General features: G+C 43.1%; 17 non-coding genes across 17 annotated transcripts; all 17 read right to left on the bottom strand.

The window, feature by feature from the left end:
• Window positions 1-208: 208 nt before the first annotated feature.
• trnai-aau (transfer RNA isoleucine (anticodon AAU)) lies at window positions 209-282 on the bottom strand. The gene has a single exon. It is a non-coding gene; the product is annotated as a tRNA-Ile (tRNA).
• A 233-nt stretch (window positions 283-515) lies between these two features.
• On the bottom strand, window positions 516-589 carry trnai-aau (transfer RNA isoleucine (anticodon AAU)). The gene has a single exon. It is a non-coding gene; the product is annotated as a tRNA-Ile (tRNA).
• A 1015-nt stretch (window positions 590-1604) lies between these two features.
• trnai-aau (transfer RNA isoleucine (anticodon AAU)) lies at window positions 1605-1678 on the bottom strand. The gene has a single exon. It is a non-coding gene; the product is annotated as a tRNA-Ile (tRNA).
• A 233-nt stretch (window positions 1679-1911) lies between these two features.
• trnai-aau (transfer RNA isoleucine (anticodon AAU)) lies at window positions 1912-1985 on the bottom strand. Its single transcript has one exon. It is a non-coding gene; the product is annotated as a tRNA-Ile (tRNA).
• Window positions 1986-3124: 1139 nt separating this feature from the next.
• trnai-aau (transfer RNA isoleucine (anticodon AAU)) lies at window positions 3125-3198 on the bottom strand. Its single transcript has one exon. It is a non-coding gene; the product is annotated as a tRNA-Ile (tRNA).
• Window positions 3199-3429: 231 nt separating this feature from the next.
• Window positions 3430-3503, bottom strand: trnai-aau (transfer RNA isoleucine (anticodon AAU)). Its single transcript has one exon. It is a non-coding gene; the product is annotated as a tRNA-Ile (tRNA).
• A 2375-nt stretch (window positions 3504-5878) lies between these two features.
• Window positions 5879-5952, bottom strand: trnai-aau (transfer RNA isoleucine (anticodon AAU)). The gene has a single exon. It is a non-coding gene; the product is annotated as a tRNA-Ile (tRNA).
• Window positions 5953-7589: 1637 nt separating this feature from the next.
• trnai-aau (transfer RNA isoleucine (anticodon AAU)) lies at window positions 7590-7663 on the bottom strand. Its single transcript has one exon. It is a non-coding gene; the product is annotated as a tRNA-Ile (tRNA).
• Window positions 7664-7897: 234 nt separating this feature from the next.
• Window positions 7898-7971, bottom strand: trnai-aau (transfer RNA isoleucine (anticodon AAU)). The gene has a single exon. It is a non-coding gene; the product is annotated as a tRNA-Ile (tRNA).
• A 2377-nt stretch (window positions 7972-10348) lies between these two features.
• Window positions 10349-10422, bottom strand: trnai-aau (transfer RNA isoleucine (anticodon AAU)). The gene has a single exon. It is a non-coding gene; the product is annotated as a tRNA-Ile (tRNA).
• Window positions 10423-11493: 1071 nt separating this feature from the next.
• trnai-aau (transfer RNA isoleucine (anticodon AAU)) lies at window positions 11494-11567 on the bottom strand. Its single transcript has one exon. It is a non-coding gene; the product is annotated as a tRNA-Ile (tRNA).
• A 233-nt stretch (window positions 11568-11800) lies between these two features.
• trnai-aau (transfer RNA isoleucine (anticodon AAU)) lies at window positions 11801-11874 on the bottom strand. The gene has a single exon. It is a non-coding gene; the product is annotated as a tRNA-Ile (tRNA).
• A 1945-nt stretch (window positions 11875-13819) lies between these two features.
• On the bottom strand, window positions 13820-13893 carry trnai-aau (transfer RNA isoleucine (anticodon AAU)). The gene has a single exon. It is a non-coding gene; the product is annotated as a tRNA-Ile (tRNA).
• Window positions 13894-14778: 885 nt separating this feature from the next.
• trnai-aau (transfer RNA isoleucine (anticodon AAU)) lies at window positions 14779-14852 on the bottom strand. The gene has a single exon. It is a non-coding gene; the product is annotated as a tRNA-Ile (tRNA).
• A 231-nt stretch (window positions 14853-15083) lies between these two features.
• On the bottom strand, window positions 15084-15157 carry trnai-aau (transfer RNA isoleucine (anticodon AAU)). Its single transcript has one exon. It is a non-coding gene; the product is annotated as a tRNA-Ile (tRNA).
• A 2426-nt stretch (window positions 15158-17583) lies between these two features.
• trnai-aau (transfer RNA isoleucine (anticodon AAU)) lies at window positions 17584-17657 on the bottom strand. The gene has a single exon. It is a non-coding gene; the product is annotated as a tRNA-Ile (tRNA).
• Window positions 17658-19134: 1477 nt separating this feature from the next.
• On the bottom strand, window positions 19135-19208 carry trnai-aau (transfer RNA isoleucine (anticodon AAU)). Its single transcript has one exon. It is a non-coding gene; the product is annotated as a tRNA-Ile (tRNA).
• Window positions 19209-19380: the final 172 nt, after the last annotated feature.

Below are 19380 nucleotides of genomic sequence, written 5' to 3'. Positions count from 1 at the left end.
TACTGCCTGTGTTGTACTGCCTGTGTTGTACTGTGCTGTATGTCATGTGTATATCTGGTACATTTGACAATAAAGCTGACTTTGAAAAGTTAAACAATTATGGAAGTTATTCTTTCTATCAGTTTAAAATTTATTTTTATGATCACAAAAAGCATCCTGGGTTTTTTCACAACGGCTCATTGAAACAGGTGAAGTAATGCATGTGATTTGGCCAGTATGGGGATTGAACCCATGACCTTGGTGTTATTAGCACCACGCTCTAACCAGCTGAGCTAACCGGCCTTCAGTAAATTTCAGTAGATGCGGTCGAAAAGCTGTAGAGGTTTGTTCACAGCCCATATATAAATATGAGTTTCACTGGAAAAGATTTTATTTTCATGACCAAGATTCTGAAAAGCGAGACGACTTTTACTTTATCAATCCATCATGTTCACCTTCCATGTATGACCTCACTTTGTTTCACTCCTTGGTTTCAAGTATAATAAGTATTTTTGTTAAACAGAAATTTCTATATTTGGCCAGTATGGGGATCGAACCCATGACCTTGGCGTTATTAGCGCCACGCTCTAACCATCTGAGCTAACTGGCCTTGCTTATGTAGTGGCTTTGAAGGCATTTCAGATAACAATGGATCAGGGTTACCATTCATTCATCTGAGTCTGAACCAAATAAACAAGGGGTGGAATCGTTTTCTTGATAACGTAGCCACTGAACGAGCTATCTGACCTCTGATTAGAAGATGATGGTTCAAGTCCCTTTGAACAGAAATGTAACAGGATGACTCCAGGAATAGAGCGGAACACGACATTGAATCCATTTTGGTTGTATTCAGGGTTGAAAATGTCCCACCTTGGGTTTAGAATCCCCACCAAAAAAACTTTGTTTGTGGGAACCTTAAAAAGTTTACCACATTCATTTGTTGTCTGTAAGTGTTTTTCTAGCCGTGTTGGGACAATTTGGTGGTTTTACCCACAGAGTTTGACAATTCACCCACTCTCATTCCTTGTCTAAGTGCTCTTTCAATTTCCATACCGAGTATTTGGTGGGGTATCTCCTGGAGGAGTTACCCCACATTGAATGACAACGGAATCACTCTCACACCTACGGGCAATTTAGAATCTCCAATCCACCTGTGTTGCATGTTTTTGGAGGTGGGAGGAAGCCGGAGAACCCGGAGAGAACCCACACAGACACGGGGAGAACATGCAAACTCCTCACAGAAAGGCCCTCAGTCGGATTTGAACTAGAGACCTTCTTGTTGTGAGGCTACAGCGCTACCCACTGCGCCACCGTGCTGCCCAACATGGGACAGATTGTTCACACTATTATCACTGTTCACTGTGGAGACTGAATCTCAAGAAAATCTCAGTGTACTGAGAATCTCAGTGTACTTTATATCCATAGTGTGACTAGTGACTAGAGGACATTTGGGTTGACTTGAAATGTGAAGAAAAACAAGGATCGCTTAAAATGGTCAACGAAAAGTTAAACTATTTTGGAAGCCATCCTTTTTATCAGTTTAAAATAAATGTAGAGGATCACATTAACCCTCCTGAGACCTTCATTAGACCTTTCTTGAAAAGAGTGAAAAAATTCATGTGATTTGGCCAGTATGGGGATTGAACCCATGACCTTGGTGTTATTAGCACCACGCTCTAACCAGCTGAGCTAACCGGCCTTCAGTAAACTTCAGTAGATGCGGTGGAAAAGCTGTAGAGGTTTGTTCACAGCCCATATATAAATATGAGTTTCACTGGAAAAGACTTTATTTTCATGACTAAGATTCTGAAAAGCGAGACGACTTTTACTTTATCAATCCATCATGTTCACCTTCCATGTATGACTTCACTTTGTTTCACTCCTTGGTTTCAAGTATAATAAGTATTTTTGTTAAACAGAAATTTCTATATTTGGCCAGTATGGGGATCAAACCCATGACCTTGGCGTTATTAGCGCCACGCTCTAACCAGCTAAGCTAACCGGCCTTAGATTTAGATGGTGTTTTAAGACATTTTAAATTGAAATGGTCTAGTCCTATCATTCATTCATCTGACTTCATAGCTACAAAGGAGTCAAAAATATTTCTTCCACAACATTCAAAAATATTTTGAAAACTATGAATGTATATATGAGGCAATGGTTCTATTTTCTGCCGCTTCTTACACTTTTTGGGTGTCACAGGGTTTTCTGGAGCCTATCCCTGCAGCCTACAGGTGAAAAGCAGGAGTCATTCGAGGCCCGTCTCCATTGCACTGCTGACCCACACCAAATACAAACATCTATTCACACACACACTCACAGCTACAGGCAACTTTGACTTGAGCAATCAAACGTAAATTGCTTGTTGCTGGAGGTGGATGGAACCCCAAAAAAACCTACACAAACATGGAGAGAACCTGGAAACTTTTTGCTGTGACGCAAAAGCTAAACCTACAGCGCCAATCTGTCACCTGTAAGTGGTTTAATAGATAACGACTTATGAACAGCTACTCTGAACCAATTGTATTCACAGGCTGGGGACTACCGGTTCCTTTGTTTTGGAGAATCATGAAAATTTTACCACATTCATTCGTTGCCTTTAAGTGTTTCTCTAATTCTGTATCACGTTCCTTTGGTGGGTTTACCCTGGAGGAGTTAACAACTCCTCACAGACCCACACAGATTGACAACTCAACCACTCTCATTCCTTGTCTAAGTGCTCTTTCAATATCCCAGAGTTTTTGGTGGGGTATCTCCTAGAGGAGTTACCCACATAGAATGACAATGGAATCTCTCTCACACTCATTCACACCTATGGGCAATTTACAATCTCCAATCCACCTGTGTTGCATGTTTTTGGGGGTGGGAGGAAGCCGGAGAACCCGGAGAGAACCCACGCAGACACGGGGAGAACATGCAAACTCCTCACAGAAAGGCCCTCAGTTGGATTTGAACTAGAGACCTTCTTGTTGTGAGGCTACAGCGCTACCCACTGCGCCACCGTGCTGCCCAGCATGGGGCAGATTGTTTACACTATTGTCACTGTTCACTTCGTCATTCTTATCAGTTTAAAATTTATGTTCAGGATCACACCTGGATCCTTCATTAGAGGCTCCCTGAAATATATGAAGCAAAGCCTGCTAGTTGGCCAGTATGGGGATTGAACCCATGACCTTGGCGTTATTAGCACCACGCTCTAACCAGCTGAGCTAACCGGCCTTCAACACTCTTGAGTAGGTGTAGTGCAAAGGCTGTAGAGGTTTGTTCACAGTTCATATATAAACATGGCTTTCATTGGAAAAGACTTGTCATGTCTAGTATCCTGAAAAGTGAGACGACTTTTACTTTATCAATCCATCATGTTCACCTTCCATGTATGACCTCACTTTGGTTGAATTCTTGGTTTCATGTAGTTCTTTAAAATATGTTTGGTAAACTGAACTTTATACCTGGCCAGTATGGGGATTGAACCCATGACCTTGGCGTTATTAGCACCACACTCTAACCAGCTGAGCTAACCGGCCTTGGGTAAACCAGAATGGGTGCTGTACATGACCCAAACGTGAAATATGAGTTTCATTGGAATGAACTTTATTTTCATGTCTAATATTCCTAAAAGTGAGACGACTTTTACTTTATCAAACCATCATGTTCACCTTCCATCTATGACCTCACTTTATTTGAAATCTTGGTTTCATAGAAGTCTACAGGATCTTACTTAAGATCTTACATATTGAGAAGATTGTTCAACAGGATCTTAGATAGTGAGAAGATTCCTGAGGAATGGAGGAGAAGTGTGCTGGTGCCCATTTTTAAGAAAGAGAAAAATGTGCAGAGTTGTGGCAACTACCGAGGAATAAAGCTGATGAGCCATACAATGAAGTTATGGGAGAGAGTAGCTGAAGCTAGACTAAGGGCAGAAGTGAACATTTGTGAGCAGCAGTATGGTTTCATGCCAAAAAAGAGTACTACAGATGCAGTATTTGCTTTGAGGATGTTGATAGAGAAGTACAGAGAAGGCCAAACGGATCTTCATTGTGTTTTTGTAGATCTGGAGAAAGCTTACGACAGGGTGTCCAGAGAGGAACTGTGGTATTGTATGAGGAAGTCTGGAGTGGCAGAGAAGTATGTTAGAGCGGTGCAGGACATGTTTGAGGACTGTAAGACAGTGGTGAGGTGTGCTGTAGGTGTGACAGAGGAGTTCAAGGTGGAGGTGGGACTGCATCAGGGATCAGGTCTGAGCCCCTTCTTGTTGCTATGGTGATGGACAGGCTGACAGACGAGGTTAGACAGGAATCTCCATGGACTATGATGTTTGCAGATGACATTGTGATCTGCAGTGAGAGCAGGGAACAGGTGGAGGAGAAGCTAGAGAGGTGGAGGTTTGTCCTGGAAAGGAGAGGAATGAAGGTTAGCCGCAGTAAGACAGAGTACATGTGTGTGAATGAGAGGGACCCAAGTGGAAGAGTGAGGTTAGAGGGAGAAGAGATCAAGAAGGTGGAGGATTTTAAGTACTTAGGCTCAACAGTCCAGAGCAATGGAGAGTGTGGAAAAGAGGTGAAGAAGCGTGTCCAGGCAGGATGGAACGGGTGGAGGAAAGTGTCAGGTGTGATGTGTGATAGAAGAGTCTCAGCTAAAATGAAAGGAAAGGTGTACAAAACTGTGGTGAGACCAGCGATGTTGTTTGGTCTAGAGACAGTGTCACTGAGGAAAAGACAGGAGACAGAGCTGGAGGTAGCAGAGATGAAGATGCTGAGGTTCTCTCTGGGAGTGACCAGGAAGGATAGGATCAGGAATGAGTACATCAGAGGGACAGCACATGTTAGAGGTTCTGGAGATAAAGTCAGAGAGGCCAGACTGAGATGGTTTGGACATGTCCAGAGGAGAGATAGTGAATATATTGGTAGAAGGATGCTGAGTTCTGAACTGCCAGGCAGGAGGCCTAGAGGAAGACCAAAGAGGAGGTTTATGGATGTAATGAGGGAAGACATGAAGGTAGTTGGTGTGAGAGAAGAGGATTCAAAGGACAGGGCTAGATGGAGGAAATTGATTCGCTGTGGTGACCCCTGAAGGGAAGAGATAATAGAAGGAGATGAAAGAAGATAATGTCCCATCTTAGCTTCAGAGAACAAAAAAAAATAACTTTTGTTTGTGGGAACCTTAAAAAGGTTTCCACATTCATTCATTGTCTATAAGTGGTTTTCTAACTATGTTGCTACAGTTTGGTGGTTTTACCCACAGTTTGACAACTGAGCCACTCTCAGTCCTTGTCTAAGTGCTTCTTCAATCTCATCAATACTTGGGCGGAATATATCCTGGCAGAGTCACTGATATCACTCTCACACTAATTCACACTCATTCACACCTAGGGGCAATTTACAATCTCCAATCCACCTGTGTTGCATGTTTTTGGAGGTGGGAGGAAGCCGGAGAACCTGGAGAGAACCCACGCAGACACGGGGAGAACATGCAAACTCCTCACAGAAAGGCCCTCAGTCGGATTTGAACTGGAGACCTTCTTGTTGTGAGGCTATAGCGCTACCCACTGCGCCACCGTGCTGCCCAGCATGGGGCAGATTGATCACACTATTGTCACTGTTCACTGTGGAGACTGAGACCTTGATAATAATTATAATATCATGCGGATTTTACTCATTTTTTTGAAAGCATCTCAAGAAAACAGTGTATTTAATATTCATAGAGTATAAGGACTGAGGATCAACACACTGTAGTAGTTCAGAGTCTAGAGGACATTTGCATTGACTTGAAATGTGGATAAAAACAAGAATCTCTTGAAATGATAAAGGAAAAGTTAAACAATTATAGAAGTTTTATCCTTTTAAAATGTTTGTTCAGGATAAGTCAGATACCGGAAATATCTGAAGCAATGCATGTGATTTGGCCAGTATGGGGATTGAACCCACGACCTTGGCGTTATTAGCACCACGCTCTAACCAGCTGAGCTAACCGGCCATATATCTGATGTGCGTTTTAACACATTTTAAATGAAATGGACCATGTGAAACCCTCAAAGCATAGAGTCAAATATATTTCCTTGATAATTTGGTCTCATTAATAATGTGACTGACCTCTGACAAGTAGTTAATGGTTCAAGTCCCTTTAAGGCTGAATGCTCCATGGTCTTTAGAATTGTTGAGATAAAAATGTGAATAACATTTCTTGTTCACATGGAAGTCAGACACCTTGTCCATCATGGCACTAATCCTCCAGGATGAATTTATGATCACAACAGAATAAATTTAGCACGGTTTTCATCCTGGTCAACAACAAGGCTTCATCATCTGAAAGGCAGAAGTAGAGCGGGACAGGACGATGAATTCATCTTGGCTTAAGAGAAATTTTTAAAAAACACAAAAAAGACAGCGCTGGCCACCAGGTCAGACTACTGTAGTTCTCCTTTCTGCCACAACACACCCCGAGCAGAACCGCTTTGTTCATTCGACAATCTCTCCGGTGACACCTCTGCCTCTCACTGACCATAACTCCTCCCTCCCCCTCCTCTCCCTTCACTCTTACACTTTTTTGCGGGTCACGGGGGTTGCTGCAGCCTATCTCAGAAGAACATAGATGAAAGTCGAGGGGACAATCTGGGTGTGTCTCCGGTGCACCGCTGGGCCAGATGAAAGACAAACGACCATTCACATACATACGCACACCCACAGGCAGTCCTGACATGACCAATACACCTGAACTGCCTCCCACAGGTCATTTAATAAATAATGACTCACAAATAGCCTCTCTGAACCAATCGTGTTTGTAGGTTGGGGACTACCGCTGCCTTTTTTTGGAGGGAATCAAAATTTTTTTACCACATTCATTCGTTGCCTTTATGTGTTTCTCTATTCAGTCATGTAGTTCATTTGGTGAGTTAACAACTCCTCCCAGACCCACAGAAGGGCAACTTAACCACTCGCTTGTTGTCTCAGTGCTTGTTCAACATCCTTTAGCATGTGGTGGGGGATCTCCTGGTGTGCTTACCCCACAATGAATGACAACGGATCCAATCTCTCACTCATTCACACTCATTCACACCTACGGGCAATTTAGTATCTCCAATCCACCTGTGTTGCATGTTTTTGGAGGTGGGAGGAAGCCGGAGAACCTGGAGAGAACCCACGCAGACACGGGGAGAACATGCAAACTCCTCACAGAAAGGCCCTCAGTCGGGTTTGAACTGGAGACCTTCTTGTTGTGAGGCTACAGCGCTACCCACTGCGCCACCGTGCTGCCCAGCATGGGGCAGATTGATCACACTATTATCACTGTTCACTGTGGAGACTGAGACTGATAATAATTAGAGTACAATGCTGATTTTACTTTTTTTTTAAAGAATCTCAAGAAAATCTCAGTGTACTGAGAATCTCAGTGTACTTTATATCCATAGTGTAGTGTGACTAGTGACTAGAGGACATTTGGGTTGTCTTGAAATGTGAAGAAAAACAAGGATCGCTTAAAAAGGTCAATGAAAATTTAAACTATTGTAGAAGCCATTCTTTTTATCGGTTTAAGATACATGTTGAGGATCACATTAACCCTCCTGAGACCTTCATTAGACCTTTCTTGAAAAGAGTGAAGTAATGCATGTGATTTGGCCAGTATGGGGATTGAACCCATGACCTTGGCGTTATTAGCACCACGCTCTAACCAGCTGAGCTAACCGGCCTTCAGTAAACCTCAATAGATGTGGTGGAAAAGCTGTAGAGGTTTGTTCACAGCCCATATATAAATATGAGTTTCACTTGAAACAAACTTTATTTTCATGACTAAGATTCTGAAAAGCGAGACGACTTTTACTTTATCAATCCATCATGTTCACCTTCCATGTATGACCTCACTTTGTTTCACTCCTTGGTTTCAAGTATAATAAGTATTTTTGTTAAACAGAAATTTCTATATTTGGCCAGTATGGGGATCGAACCCATGACCTTGGCGTTATTAGCACCACGCTCTAACCAGCTGAGCTAACTGGCCTTAGATTTAGATGGTGTTTTAAGACATTTTAAACTGAAATGGTCTAGTCCTATCATTCATTCATCTGACTTCGTAGCTACAAAGGAGTCAAAAATATTTCTTCCACAACATTCAAAAATATTTTGAAAACTATGAATGTATATATGAGGCAATGGTTCTATTTTCTGCCGCTTCTTACACTTTTTGGGTGTCACAGGGTTTTCTGGAGCCTATCCCTGCAGCCTACAGGTGAAAAGCAGGAGTCATTCGAGGCCCGTCTCCATTGCACTGCTGAGCCACACCAAATACAAACATCTATTCACACACACACTCACAGCTACAGGCAACTTTGACTTGAGCAATCAAACATAAATTGCTTGTTGCTGGAGGTGGATGGAACCCCAAAAAAACCTACACAAACATGGAGAGAACCTGGAAACTTTTTGCTGTGAGGCAAAAGCTAAACCTACAGCGCCAATCTGTCACCTGTAAGTGGTTTAATAGATAACGACTTCTGAAGAGCTACTCTGAACCAATTGTATTCACAGGCTGGGGACTACCGGTTCCTTTGTTTTGGAGAATCATGAAAATTTTACCACATTCATTCGTTGCCTTTAAGTGTTTCTCTAATTCTGTATCACGTTCCTTTGGTGGGTTTACCCTGGAGGAGTTAACAACTCCTCACAGACCCACACAGATTGACAACCCAACCACTCTCATTCCTTGTCTAAGTGCTCTTTCAATATCCCAGAGTTTTTGGTGGGGTATCTCCTGGAGGAGTTACCCACATAGAATGACAATGGAATCTCTCTCACACTCATTCACACCTACGGGCAATTTACAATCTCCAATCCACCTGTGTTGCATGTTTTTGGGGGTGGGAGGAAGCCAGAGAACCCGGAGAGAACCCACGCAGACACGGGGAGAACATGCAAACTCCTCACAGAAAGGCCCTCAGTCGGATTTGAACTGGAGACCTTCTTGTTGTGAGGCTACAGCGCTACCCACTGCGCCACCGTGCTGCCCAGCATGGGGCAGATTGTTCACACTATTGTCAATGTTTTGGAAGCATCTCAAGCAAACAGTGTATTTGATATTCGTACTGTAGCAGGAATGAGGATCAACAACTGTAGTAGTTCAGTGACTAGAGCACATTTGGGTTGAATTGAAATGTGAAGAAAAACAAGGATCTCTTGAAATGATAAAGAAAAAGGAAGCAGACTTTTCAGCCTCCTGCCATCAGGGAGGAGACTGAAGAGTCTGGGGCCAAAAGCAGCAGCCCAAGGACAGTTTCTTTTACCAGGCAGTCAGGACGCTCAACTCCCTCTCTGCTCTGCCCTCTGCCACAGCCTTGAACTCTACCCTCACCCCCCAGCACCTGAGTACCTCTCTCTCTCTCCTCCCGTCAGCTCAGGGACTGCCCACACGTCACTTCCCCTACGGGATTAAAGAGTGTAGAGATGTTTACCCTCCCTTTGTGTTTCGTCTTATACTTTGTGTTGTACTGTCTATTGTACTGCCTGTGTTGTACTGCCTGTGTTGTACTGCCTGTGTTGTACTGCCTGTTGTACTGCCTGTGTTGTACTGTCTGTTGTGCTGCCTGTGTTTCGCTGCCAGTTGTACTGCCTGTGTTGTACTGCCTGTTGTACTGCCTGTGTTGTACTGCCTGTTGTACTGCCTGTGTTGTACTGTCTGTTGTGCTGCCTGTGTTGTGCTGCCAGTTGTACTGCCTGTGTTGTACTGCCTTTTGTACTGCCTGTGTTGTACAGCCTGTTGTACTGACTGTGTTGTACTGCCTGTTGTACTGCCTGTTGTACTGTCTGTGTTGCTCTGCCAGTTGTACTGCCTGTATTGTACTGCCTGTTGTACTACCTGTGCTGTACTGCCTGTGTTGTACTGCCTGTTGTACTACCTGTGCTGTACTACCTGTGTTGTACTGCCTGTTGTATTACCTGTGTTGTACTGCCTGTGTTGTACTGCCTGTGTTGTACTGCCTGTGTTGTACTGCCTGTGTTGTACTGCCTGTTGTACTACCTGTGCTGTACTGCCTGTGTTGTACTGCCTGTTGTACTACCTGTGCTGTACTACCTGTGTTGTACTGCCTGTTGTATTACCTGTGTTGTACTGCCTGTGTTGTACTGCCTGTGTTGTACTGCCTGTGTTGTACTGCCTGTGTTGTACTGCCTGTTGTACTACCAGTGTTGTACTGCCTGTGTTGTACTGTGCTGTATGTCATGTGTATATCTGGTACATTTGACAATAAAGCTGACTTTGAAAAGTTAAACAATTATGGAAGTTATTCTTTCTATCAGTTTAAAATTTATTTTTATGATCACAAAAAGCATCCTGGGTTTTTTCACAAAGACTCATTGAAACAGGTGAAGTAATGCATGTGATTTGGCCAGTATGGGGATTGAACCCATGACCTTGGCGTTATTAGCACCACGCTCTAACCATCTGAGCTAACCAGCCTTGCTTATGTGGTGGCTTTGAAGGCATTTCAGATAACAATGGACCAGGGTTACCATTCATTCATCTGAGTCTGAACCAAATAAACAAGGGGTGGAATCGTTTTCTTGATAACGTAGCCACTGAACGAGCTATCTGACCTCTGATTAGAAGATGATGGTTCAAGTCCCTTTGAACAGAAATGTAACAGGATGACTCCAGAAATAGAGCGGAACACGACATTTTGGTTGTATTCAGGGTTGAAAATGTCCCACCTTGGGTTTAGAATCCCCACCAAAAAAACTTTGTTTGTGGGAACCTTAAAAAGTTTACCACATTCATTTGTTGTCTGTAAGTGTTTTTCTAGGCGTGTCGTGTTAATTTGGTGGTTTTACCCACAGAGTTTGACAACCCAACCACTCTCATTCCTTGTCTAAGTGCTCTTTCAATTTCCATACCGAGTATTTGGTGGGGTATCTCCTGGAGGAGTTACCCCATATTGAATGACAACGGAATCACTCTCACACTCATTCACACCTATAGGCAATTTACAATCTCCAATCCACCTGTGTTGCATGTTTTTGGAGGTGGGAGGAAGCCGGAGAACCCGGAGAGAACCCACACAGACACGGGGAGAACATGCAAACTCCTCACAGAAAGGCCCTCAGTTGGATTTGAACTAGAGACCTTCTTGTTGTGAGGCTACAGCGCTACCCACTGCGCCACCGTGCTGCCCAGCATGGGGCAGATTGTTCACACTATTATCACTGTTCACTGTGGAGACTGAGACCTTGATAGTAATTAGAGTACAATGCTGATTTTACTTTTTTTTAAAGAATCTCAAGAAAATCTCAGTGTACTGAGAATCTCAGTGTACTTTATATCCATAGTGTAGTGTGACTAGTGACTAGAGGACATTTGGGTGGACTTGAAATGTGAAGAAAAACAAGGATCGCTTAAAATGGTCAACGAAAAGTTAAACTATTTTAGTAGCCATCCTTTTTGTCAGTTTAAAATACATGTTGAGGATCACATTAACCCTCCTGAGACCTTCATTAGACCTTTCTTGAAAAGAGTGAAAAAATTCATGTGATTTGGCCAGTATGGGGATTGAACCCATGACCTTGGCGTTATTAGCACCACGCTCTAACCAGCTGAGCTAACCGGCCTTCAGTAAACTTCAATAGATGCGGTGGAAAAGCTGTAGAGGTTTGTTCACAGCCCATATATAAATATGAGTTTCACTGGAAAAGACTTTATTTTCATGACTAAGATTCTGAAAAGCGAGACGACTTTTACTTTATCAATCCATCATGTTCACCTTCCATGTATGACCTCACTTTGTTTCACTCCTTGGTTTCAAGTATAATAAGTATTTTTGTTAAACAGAAATTTCTATATTTGGCCAGTATGGGGATCGAACCCATGACCTTGGCGTTATTAGCACCACGCTCTAACCAGCTGAGCTAACTGGCCTTCAGTAAACTTCAATAGATGTGGTGGAAAAGCTGCAGAGGTTTGTTCACAGCCCATATATACATATGAGTTTAATCACAAAAGACTTTATTTTCATGACTAATATTCTTAAAAGTGAGACAACTTTGACTTTCTCAATCCATCAAGTTCACCTTCCATGTATGACCTCATTGCTTGAATCCTAGATTTTTTATAAGTACAAAAAATATCTTTCTTAAACTTAACTTTTATATTTGGTCAGTGTGGGGATTGAACCCATGACGTTGGGGTTATTAGCACCCCAATCTAACCGCCTGAGGTAACCAGCCTTACTCTGGACTTGCATTTTAAGACATTTTAAATACAGTTTCCAGTGTTACCATTCATCCATCTGAGTTCAAAGCAAGGAGTTGAAAATATTTCTTTACAAATATTCAATAAGAACCGAGGCCGTCAGAGACTGCAACATCCCGCTACTTACCCTGCCCTACTTTCAGGGTAGGTCAGGGTACCCTGAAAGTAGTACCTGACGTGTGCATAGCTTTGACCTTTCAGAGTAGGTCAAAACTATGCACTATCTTTGACCATAGATCAAAGGTAGTGCATAGGTAGATCAAAGCACTAGCTTTGATCTACGGTCTTACTCGCAATGGCCTTGTCCCTCATCTTTATATCCTATCTGGTTCCTGAGTGTCCAAAAGTTTATATTTGTCCATGACCTCATTTTCTCAAGGTCATCATCTCATTTCCATCCCCTCTGCCGCCCGACTAATGTACTTTTTGTTTCGTCTTTCTATCTGCAACGGTTGAGAAGATATTTGGTGGACTAACGGACGGACGAACTGACGAACACAGACAATCAAATACATCACCGCTTTGAAGCGGGATGTAAAAATACTTTTAAAACTATGAATTTATGTATGAAATTATGAATCTACAGTATTTTCTTCCACTTCCTCCACTTTTTGTGTGTAACAGGAGTTGCTGGGGCCTATTCCAGCAGTCTATCCCACAGAACCTACGCAAACATGGGGAGAACCGGGAGCCTTCTTGCTCTTGCTCCTGCAAGTCATTTAATAGAAAATGACTTGGGAAGAGCCTCTCTGAACCAATTGTGTTCATAGGTTGGGGACTTAATTGTACTTTTGCTTTGGGGAAACGTAAAAGTTTTACCACATTCATTCGTTGCCCTTAAGTGTTTCTCTAACCTGTTTTTAATGTATTTGTTGGGTTTACCCTGGAGGAGTTCACAACTCCTCACAGACCCACATAGATCGGCAACTCACCACTCACAATCGTTGTCTAAGAGCTTATTATTGTCAATGGGTATTGGCTGGGGTATCTCCTGTAGGAGCTACCCCATATAGAATGACAACCACACCACTCTCACACTCATTCACACCTAGGGGCAATTTACAATCTCCAATCCACCTGTGTTGCATGTTTTTGGAGGTGGGAGGAAGCCGGAGAACCCGGAGAGAACCCACGCAGACACGGGGAGAACATGCAAACTTCTCACAGAAAGGCCCTTAGTCGGATTTGAACAGGAGACCTTCTTGTTGTGAGGCTACAGCGCTACCCACTGCGCCACCGTGCTGCCCAGCATGGGGCAGATTGATCACACTATTATCACTGTTCACTGTGGAGACTGAGACCTTGATAATAATTGTAGTACCATGATCACTTTACTAGATGTTTTTGAAAACATCTCAAGAAAACAGTGTATTTTATATTCGTAGTGTAGCAGGAATGAGGATCAACACACTGTAGTAGTTCAGAGTCTAGACGACATTTGGGTCGACTTGAAATGTGGATAAAAACAAGAATTTCTTCAAATAATAAAGTAAAAGTTAAACACTTATGGAAGTCATTTTTATCACTTTGAAGTCCATGTTTAAAACCATGTTCAGCTGTGAAGATCAATTCTAAAATGGTCTTTATAACATTTCAATGTGTGTCTTCCTCTTAGCCAGTATGGGGATTGAACCCATGACCTTGGGGTTATTAGCACCACGCTCTAACCATCTGAGCTAACTGGCCTTGCTCTGCTAATGGATTTGAAGGCATTTCAGATAACAATGGACCAGGGTTACCATTGTTTCATCTGAGTCTGAACCAAATAAACAAGGGGTGGAATAGTTTTCTTGATAACGTAGCCACTGAACGAGCTATCTGACCTCTGATTAGAAGATGATGGTTCAAGTCCCTTTGAACAGAAATGTGAAATGATGACACCAGGAATAGAGCGAGACAAGATAATGACTCCATTCTGGATGTATTCAGGATTGATAACCTCCCACTTTGGGTTTAGAGAACCCCCCATAGAAACAAAAATTTGTTTTTGGAAATCTTAAAATTTTACCACATTCATTCATTGTCTTTAAGAGCACCTTCTAACTGTTTTTCGCATTTTGGTGGGTTTACCCTGGAGGAGTTAACAACTCCTCACAGACCCACACAGATTGACAACTCAACCACTCTCATTCCTTGTCTAAGTGCTCTTTCAATATCCTTGTGTTTTTGGTGGGGTATCTCCTGGAGGAGTTACCCCACAGTGAATGACAACGGAATCACTCTCACACTCATTCACACCTACGGGCAATTTACAATCTCCAATCCACCTGTGTTGCATGTTTTTGGGGGTGGGAGGAAGCCGGAGAGCCCGGAGAGAACCCACGCAGACACGGGGAGAACATGCAAACTCCTCACAGAAAGGCCCTCAGTCGGATTTGAACTAGAGACCTTCTTGTTGTGAGGCTACAGCGCTACCCACTGCGCCACCGTGCTGCCCAGCATGGGGCAGATTGTTCACACTATTATCACTGTTCACTTCGTCATTCTTATCAGTTTAAAATTTATGTTCAGGATCACACCTGGATCCTTCATTAGAGGCTCCCTGAAATATATGAAGCAAAGCCTGCTAGTTGGCCAGTATGGGGATTGAACCCATGACCTTGGCGTTATTAGCACCACGCTCTAACCAGCTGAGCTAACCGGCCTTTGACACTCTTGAGTAGGTGTAGTACAAAGGCTGTAGAGGTTTGTTCACAGTTCATATATAAACATGGCTTTCATTGGAAAAGACTTGTCATGTCTAGTATCCTGAAAAGTGAGACGACTTTTACTTTATCAATCCATCATGTTCACCTTCCATGTATGACCTCACTTTGGTTGAATTCTTGGTTTCATGTAGTTCTTTAAAATATGTTTGGTAAACTGAACTTTATACCTGGCCAGTATGGGGATTGAACCCATGACCTTGGCGTTATTAGCACCACGCTCTAACCAACTGAGCTAACCGGCCTTCAGCAAACCAGAATGGGTGCTGAGGAAAAGTTGTAGCAGTTTGTACATGACCCAAACGTGAAATATGAGTTTCATTGGAATGAACTTTATTTTCATGTCTAATATTCCTAAAAGTGAGACGACTTTTACTTTATCAAACCATCATGTTCACCTTCCATCTATGACCTCACTTTATTTGAAATCTTGGTTTCATAGAAGTCTACAGGATCTTACTTAAGATCTTACATAGTGAGAAGATTGTTCAACAGAATCTTAGATAGTGAGAAGATTCCTGAGGAATGGAGGAGAAGTGTGCTGGTGCCCATTTTTAAGAACAAGAAAGACGTGCAGAGTTGTGGCAACTACCGAGGAATAAAGCTGATGAGCCATACAATGAAGTTATGGGAGAGAGTAGCTGAAGCTAGACTAAGGGCAGAAGTGAACATTTGTGAGCAGCAGTATGGTTTCATGCCAAAAAAGAGTACTACAGATGCAGTGTTTGCTTTGAGGATGTTGATAGAGAAGTACAGAGAAGGCCAGAGGGAGCTGCATTGTGTTTTTGTAGATCTGGAGAAAGCTGATGACAGGGTGTCCAGAGAGGAACTGTGGTATTGTATGAGGAAGTCTGGAGTGGCAGAGAAGTATGTTAGAGCGGTGCAGGACATGTATGAGGACTGTAAGACAGTGGTGAGGTGTGCTGTAGGTGTGACAGAGGAGTTCAAGGTGGAGGTGGGACTGCACCAGGGATCAGCTCTGAGCCCCTTCTTGTTGCTATGGTGATGGACAGGCTGACAGACGAGGTTAGACAGGAATCTCCATGGACTATGATGTTTGCAGATGACATTGTGATCTGCAGTGAGAGCAGGGAACAGGTGGAGGAGAAGCTAGAGAGGTGGAGGTTTGTCCTGGAAAGGAGAGGAATGAAGGTTGGCTGCAGTAAGACAGAGTACATGTGTGTGAATGAGAGGGACCCAAGTGGAAGAGTGAAGTTACAGGGAGAAGAGATCAAGAAGGTGGAGGATTTTAAGTGCTTAGGGTCAACAGTCCAGAGCAATGGAGAGTGTTGAAAAGAGGTGAAGAAGCGTGTCCAGGCAGGATGGAACGGGTGGAGGAAAGTGTCAGGTGTGATGTGTGATAGAAGAGTTTCAGCTAAAATGAAAGGAAAGGTGTACAAAACTGTGGTGAGACCAGCGATGTTGTTTGGTCTAGAGACAGTGTCACTGAGGAAAAGACAGGAGACAGAGCTGGAGGTAGCAGAGATGAAGATGCTGAGGTTCTCTCTGGGAGTGACCAGGAAGGATAGGATCAGGAATGAGTACATCAGAGGGACAGCACATGTTAGAGGTTCTGGAGATAAAGTCAGAGAGGCCAGACTGAGATGGTTTGGACATGTCCAGAGGAGAGATAGTGAATATATTGGTAGAAGGATGCTGAGTTTTGAACTGCCAGGCAGGAGGCCTAGAGGAAGACCAAAGAGGAGGTTTATGGATGTAGTGAAAGAGGACATGAAGGTAGCTGGTGTGAGAGAAGAGGATGCAGAAGACACGGTTAGATGGAGGACACTGATTCGCTGTGGTGACCCCTGAAGGTAAGAGATGATAGAAGGAGATGAAAGAAGATAATGTCCCATCTTAGCTTCAGAGAACAAAAAAAATAACTTTTGTTTGTGGGAACCTTAAAAAGGTTTCCACATTCATTCATTGTCTCTAAGTGGTTTTCTAACTATGTTGCTACAGTTTGGTGGTTTTACCCACAGTTTGACAACTGAGCCACTCTCAGTCCTTGTCTAAGTGCTTCTTCAATCTCATCAATACTTGGGCGGAATATATCCTGGAGGAGTCACTGATATCACTCTCACACTAATTCACACTCATTCACACCTATGGTCAATTTAGTATCTCCAATCCACCTGTGTTGCATGTTTTTGGAGGTGGGAGGAAGCCGGAGAACCTGGAGAGAACCCACGCAGACACGGGGAGAACATGCAAACTCCTCACAGAAAGGCCCTCAGTCAGATTTGAACTGGAGACCTTCTTGTTGTGAGGCTATAGCGCTACCCACTGCGCCACCGTGCTGCCCAGCATGGGGCAGATTGATCACACTATTATCACCGTTCACTGTGGAGACTGAGACCTTGATAATAATTATAATACCATGCGGATTTTACTCATTTTTTTGAAAGCATCTCAAGAAAACAGTGTATTTAATATTCATAGAGTATAAGGACTGAGGATCAACACACTGTAGTAGTTCAGAGTCTAGAGGACATTTGCATTGACTTGAAATGTGGATAAAAACAAGAATCTCTTGAAATGATAAAGGAAAAGTTAAACAATTATAGAAGTTTTATCCTTTTAAAATGTTTGTTCAGGATCAGTCTAAACATCTTGGATCTTTCAGGTATTGCTTCAGATACTGGAAATACCTGAAGCAATGCATGTGATTTGGCCAGTATGGGGATTGAACCCACGACCTTGGCGTTATTAGCACCACGCTCTAACCAGCTGAGCTAACCGGCCATATATCTGATGTGCGTTTTAACACATTTTAAATGAAATGGACCATGTGAAACCCTCAAAGCATAGAGTCAAAAATATTTCCTTGATAATTTGGTCTCATTAATAATGTGACTGACCTCTGACAAGTAGTTAATGGTTCAAGTCCCTTTAAGGCTGAATGCTCCATGGTCTTTAGAATTGTTGAGATAAAAATGTGAATAACATTTCTTGTTCACATGGAAGTCAGACACCTTGTCCATCATGGCACTAATCCTCCAGGATGAATTTATGATCACAACAGAATAAATTTAGCACGGTTTTCATCCTGGTCAACAACAAGGCTTCATCATCTGAAAGGCAGAAGTAGAGCGGGACAGGACGATGAATTCACCTTGGCTTAAGAGAAATTTTTTAAAAACACAAAAAAGACAGCGCTGGCCACCAGGTCAGACTACTGTAGTTCTCCTTTCTGCCACAACACACCCCGAGCAGAACCACTTTGTTCATTCGACAATCTCTCCGGTGACACCTCTGCCTCTCACTGACCATAACTCCTCCCTCCCCCTCCTCTCCCTTCACTCTTACACTTTTTTGCGGGTCACGGGGGTTGCTGCAGCCTATCTCAGAAGAACATAGATGAAAGTCGAGGGGACAATCTGGGTGTGTCTCCGGTGCACCGCTGGGCCAGATGAAAGACAAACGACCATTCACATACATACGCACACCCACAGGCAGTCCTGACATGACCAATACACCTGAACTGCCTCCCACAGGTCATTTAATAAATAATGACTCACAAATAGCCTCTCTGAACCAATCGTGTTTGTAGGTTGGGGACTACCGCTGCCTTTTTTTGGAGGGAATCAAAAATTTTTTACCACATTCATTCGTTGCCTTTATGTGTTTCTCTATTCAGTCATGTAGTTCATTTGGTGAGTTAACAACTCCTCCCAGACCCACAGAAGGGCAACTTAACCACTCGCTTGTTGTCTCAGTGCTTGTTCAACATCCTTTAGCATGTGGTGGGGGATCTCCTGGTGTGCTTACCCCACAATGAATGACAACGGATCCAATCTCACACTCATTCACACTCATTCACACTCATTCACACCTACGGGCAATTTAGTATCTCCAATCCACCTGTGTTGCATGTTTTTGGAGGTGGGAGGAAGCCGGAGAACCCGGAGAGAACCCACGCAGACACGGGGAGAACATGCAAACTCCTCACAGAAAGGCCCTCAGTCGGATTTGAACTGGAGACCTTCTTGTTGTGAGGCTACAGCGCTACCCACTGCGCCACCGTGCTGCCCAGCATGGGGCAGATTGATCACACTATTATCACTGTTCACTGTCATAATAATTATAATATCATGCGGATTTTACTCATTTTTTGAAAGCATCTCAAAAAAACAGTGTATTTAATATTCATAGAGTATAAGGACTATGTTCAAAATGTAGCTGAGTAGGTCTTCAAACATTTGAACCAGTGCCTTCTTTTTGGCCAGTATGGGGATTGAACCCATGACCTTGGCGTTATTAGCACCACGCTCTAACCAGCTGAGCTAACCGGCCACAGTTCTGCAATGCATTTTAAACTATTTTAATTAAAGTGGTCCATCTTAGTTCAAAGCTTCAGAAGTATTCCCTTGGGAATTTGGCCCCATCAATGAAGTCACTGACCTCTGACAAAAAGTTAATGGTTTAAGTCCCCTTAAGGTTTGAATCCATGACTTTCCCACACCAC

This window comes from Antennarius striatus, chromosome 13 (genome assembly GCF_040054535.1).
Source record: "Antennarius striatus isolate MH-2024 chromosome 13, ASM4005453v1, whole genome shotgun sequence".
Classification (NCBI taxonomy): domain Eukaryota; kingdom Metazoa; phylum Chordata; class Actinopteri; order Lophiiformes; family Antennariidae; genus Antennarius; species Antennarius striatus.
Note: the sequence above shows the minus strand (reverse complement) of the source record. Positions and strands in the feature narration are given on the sequence as shown.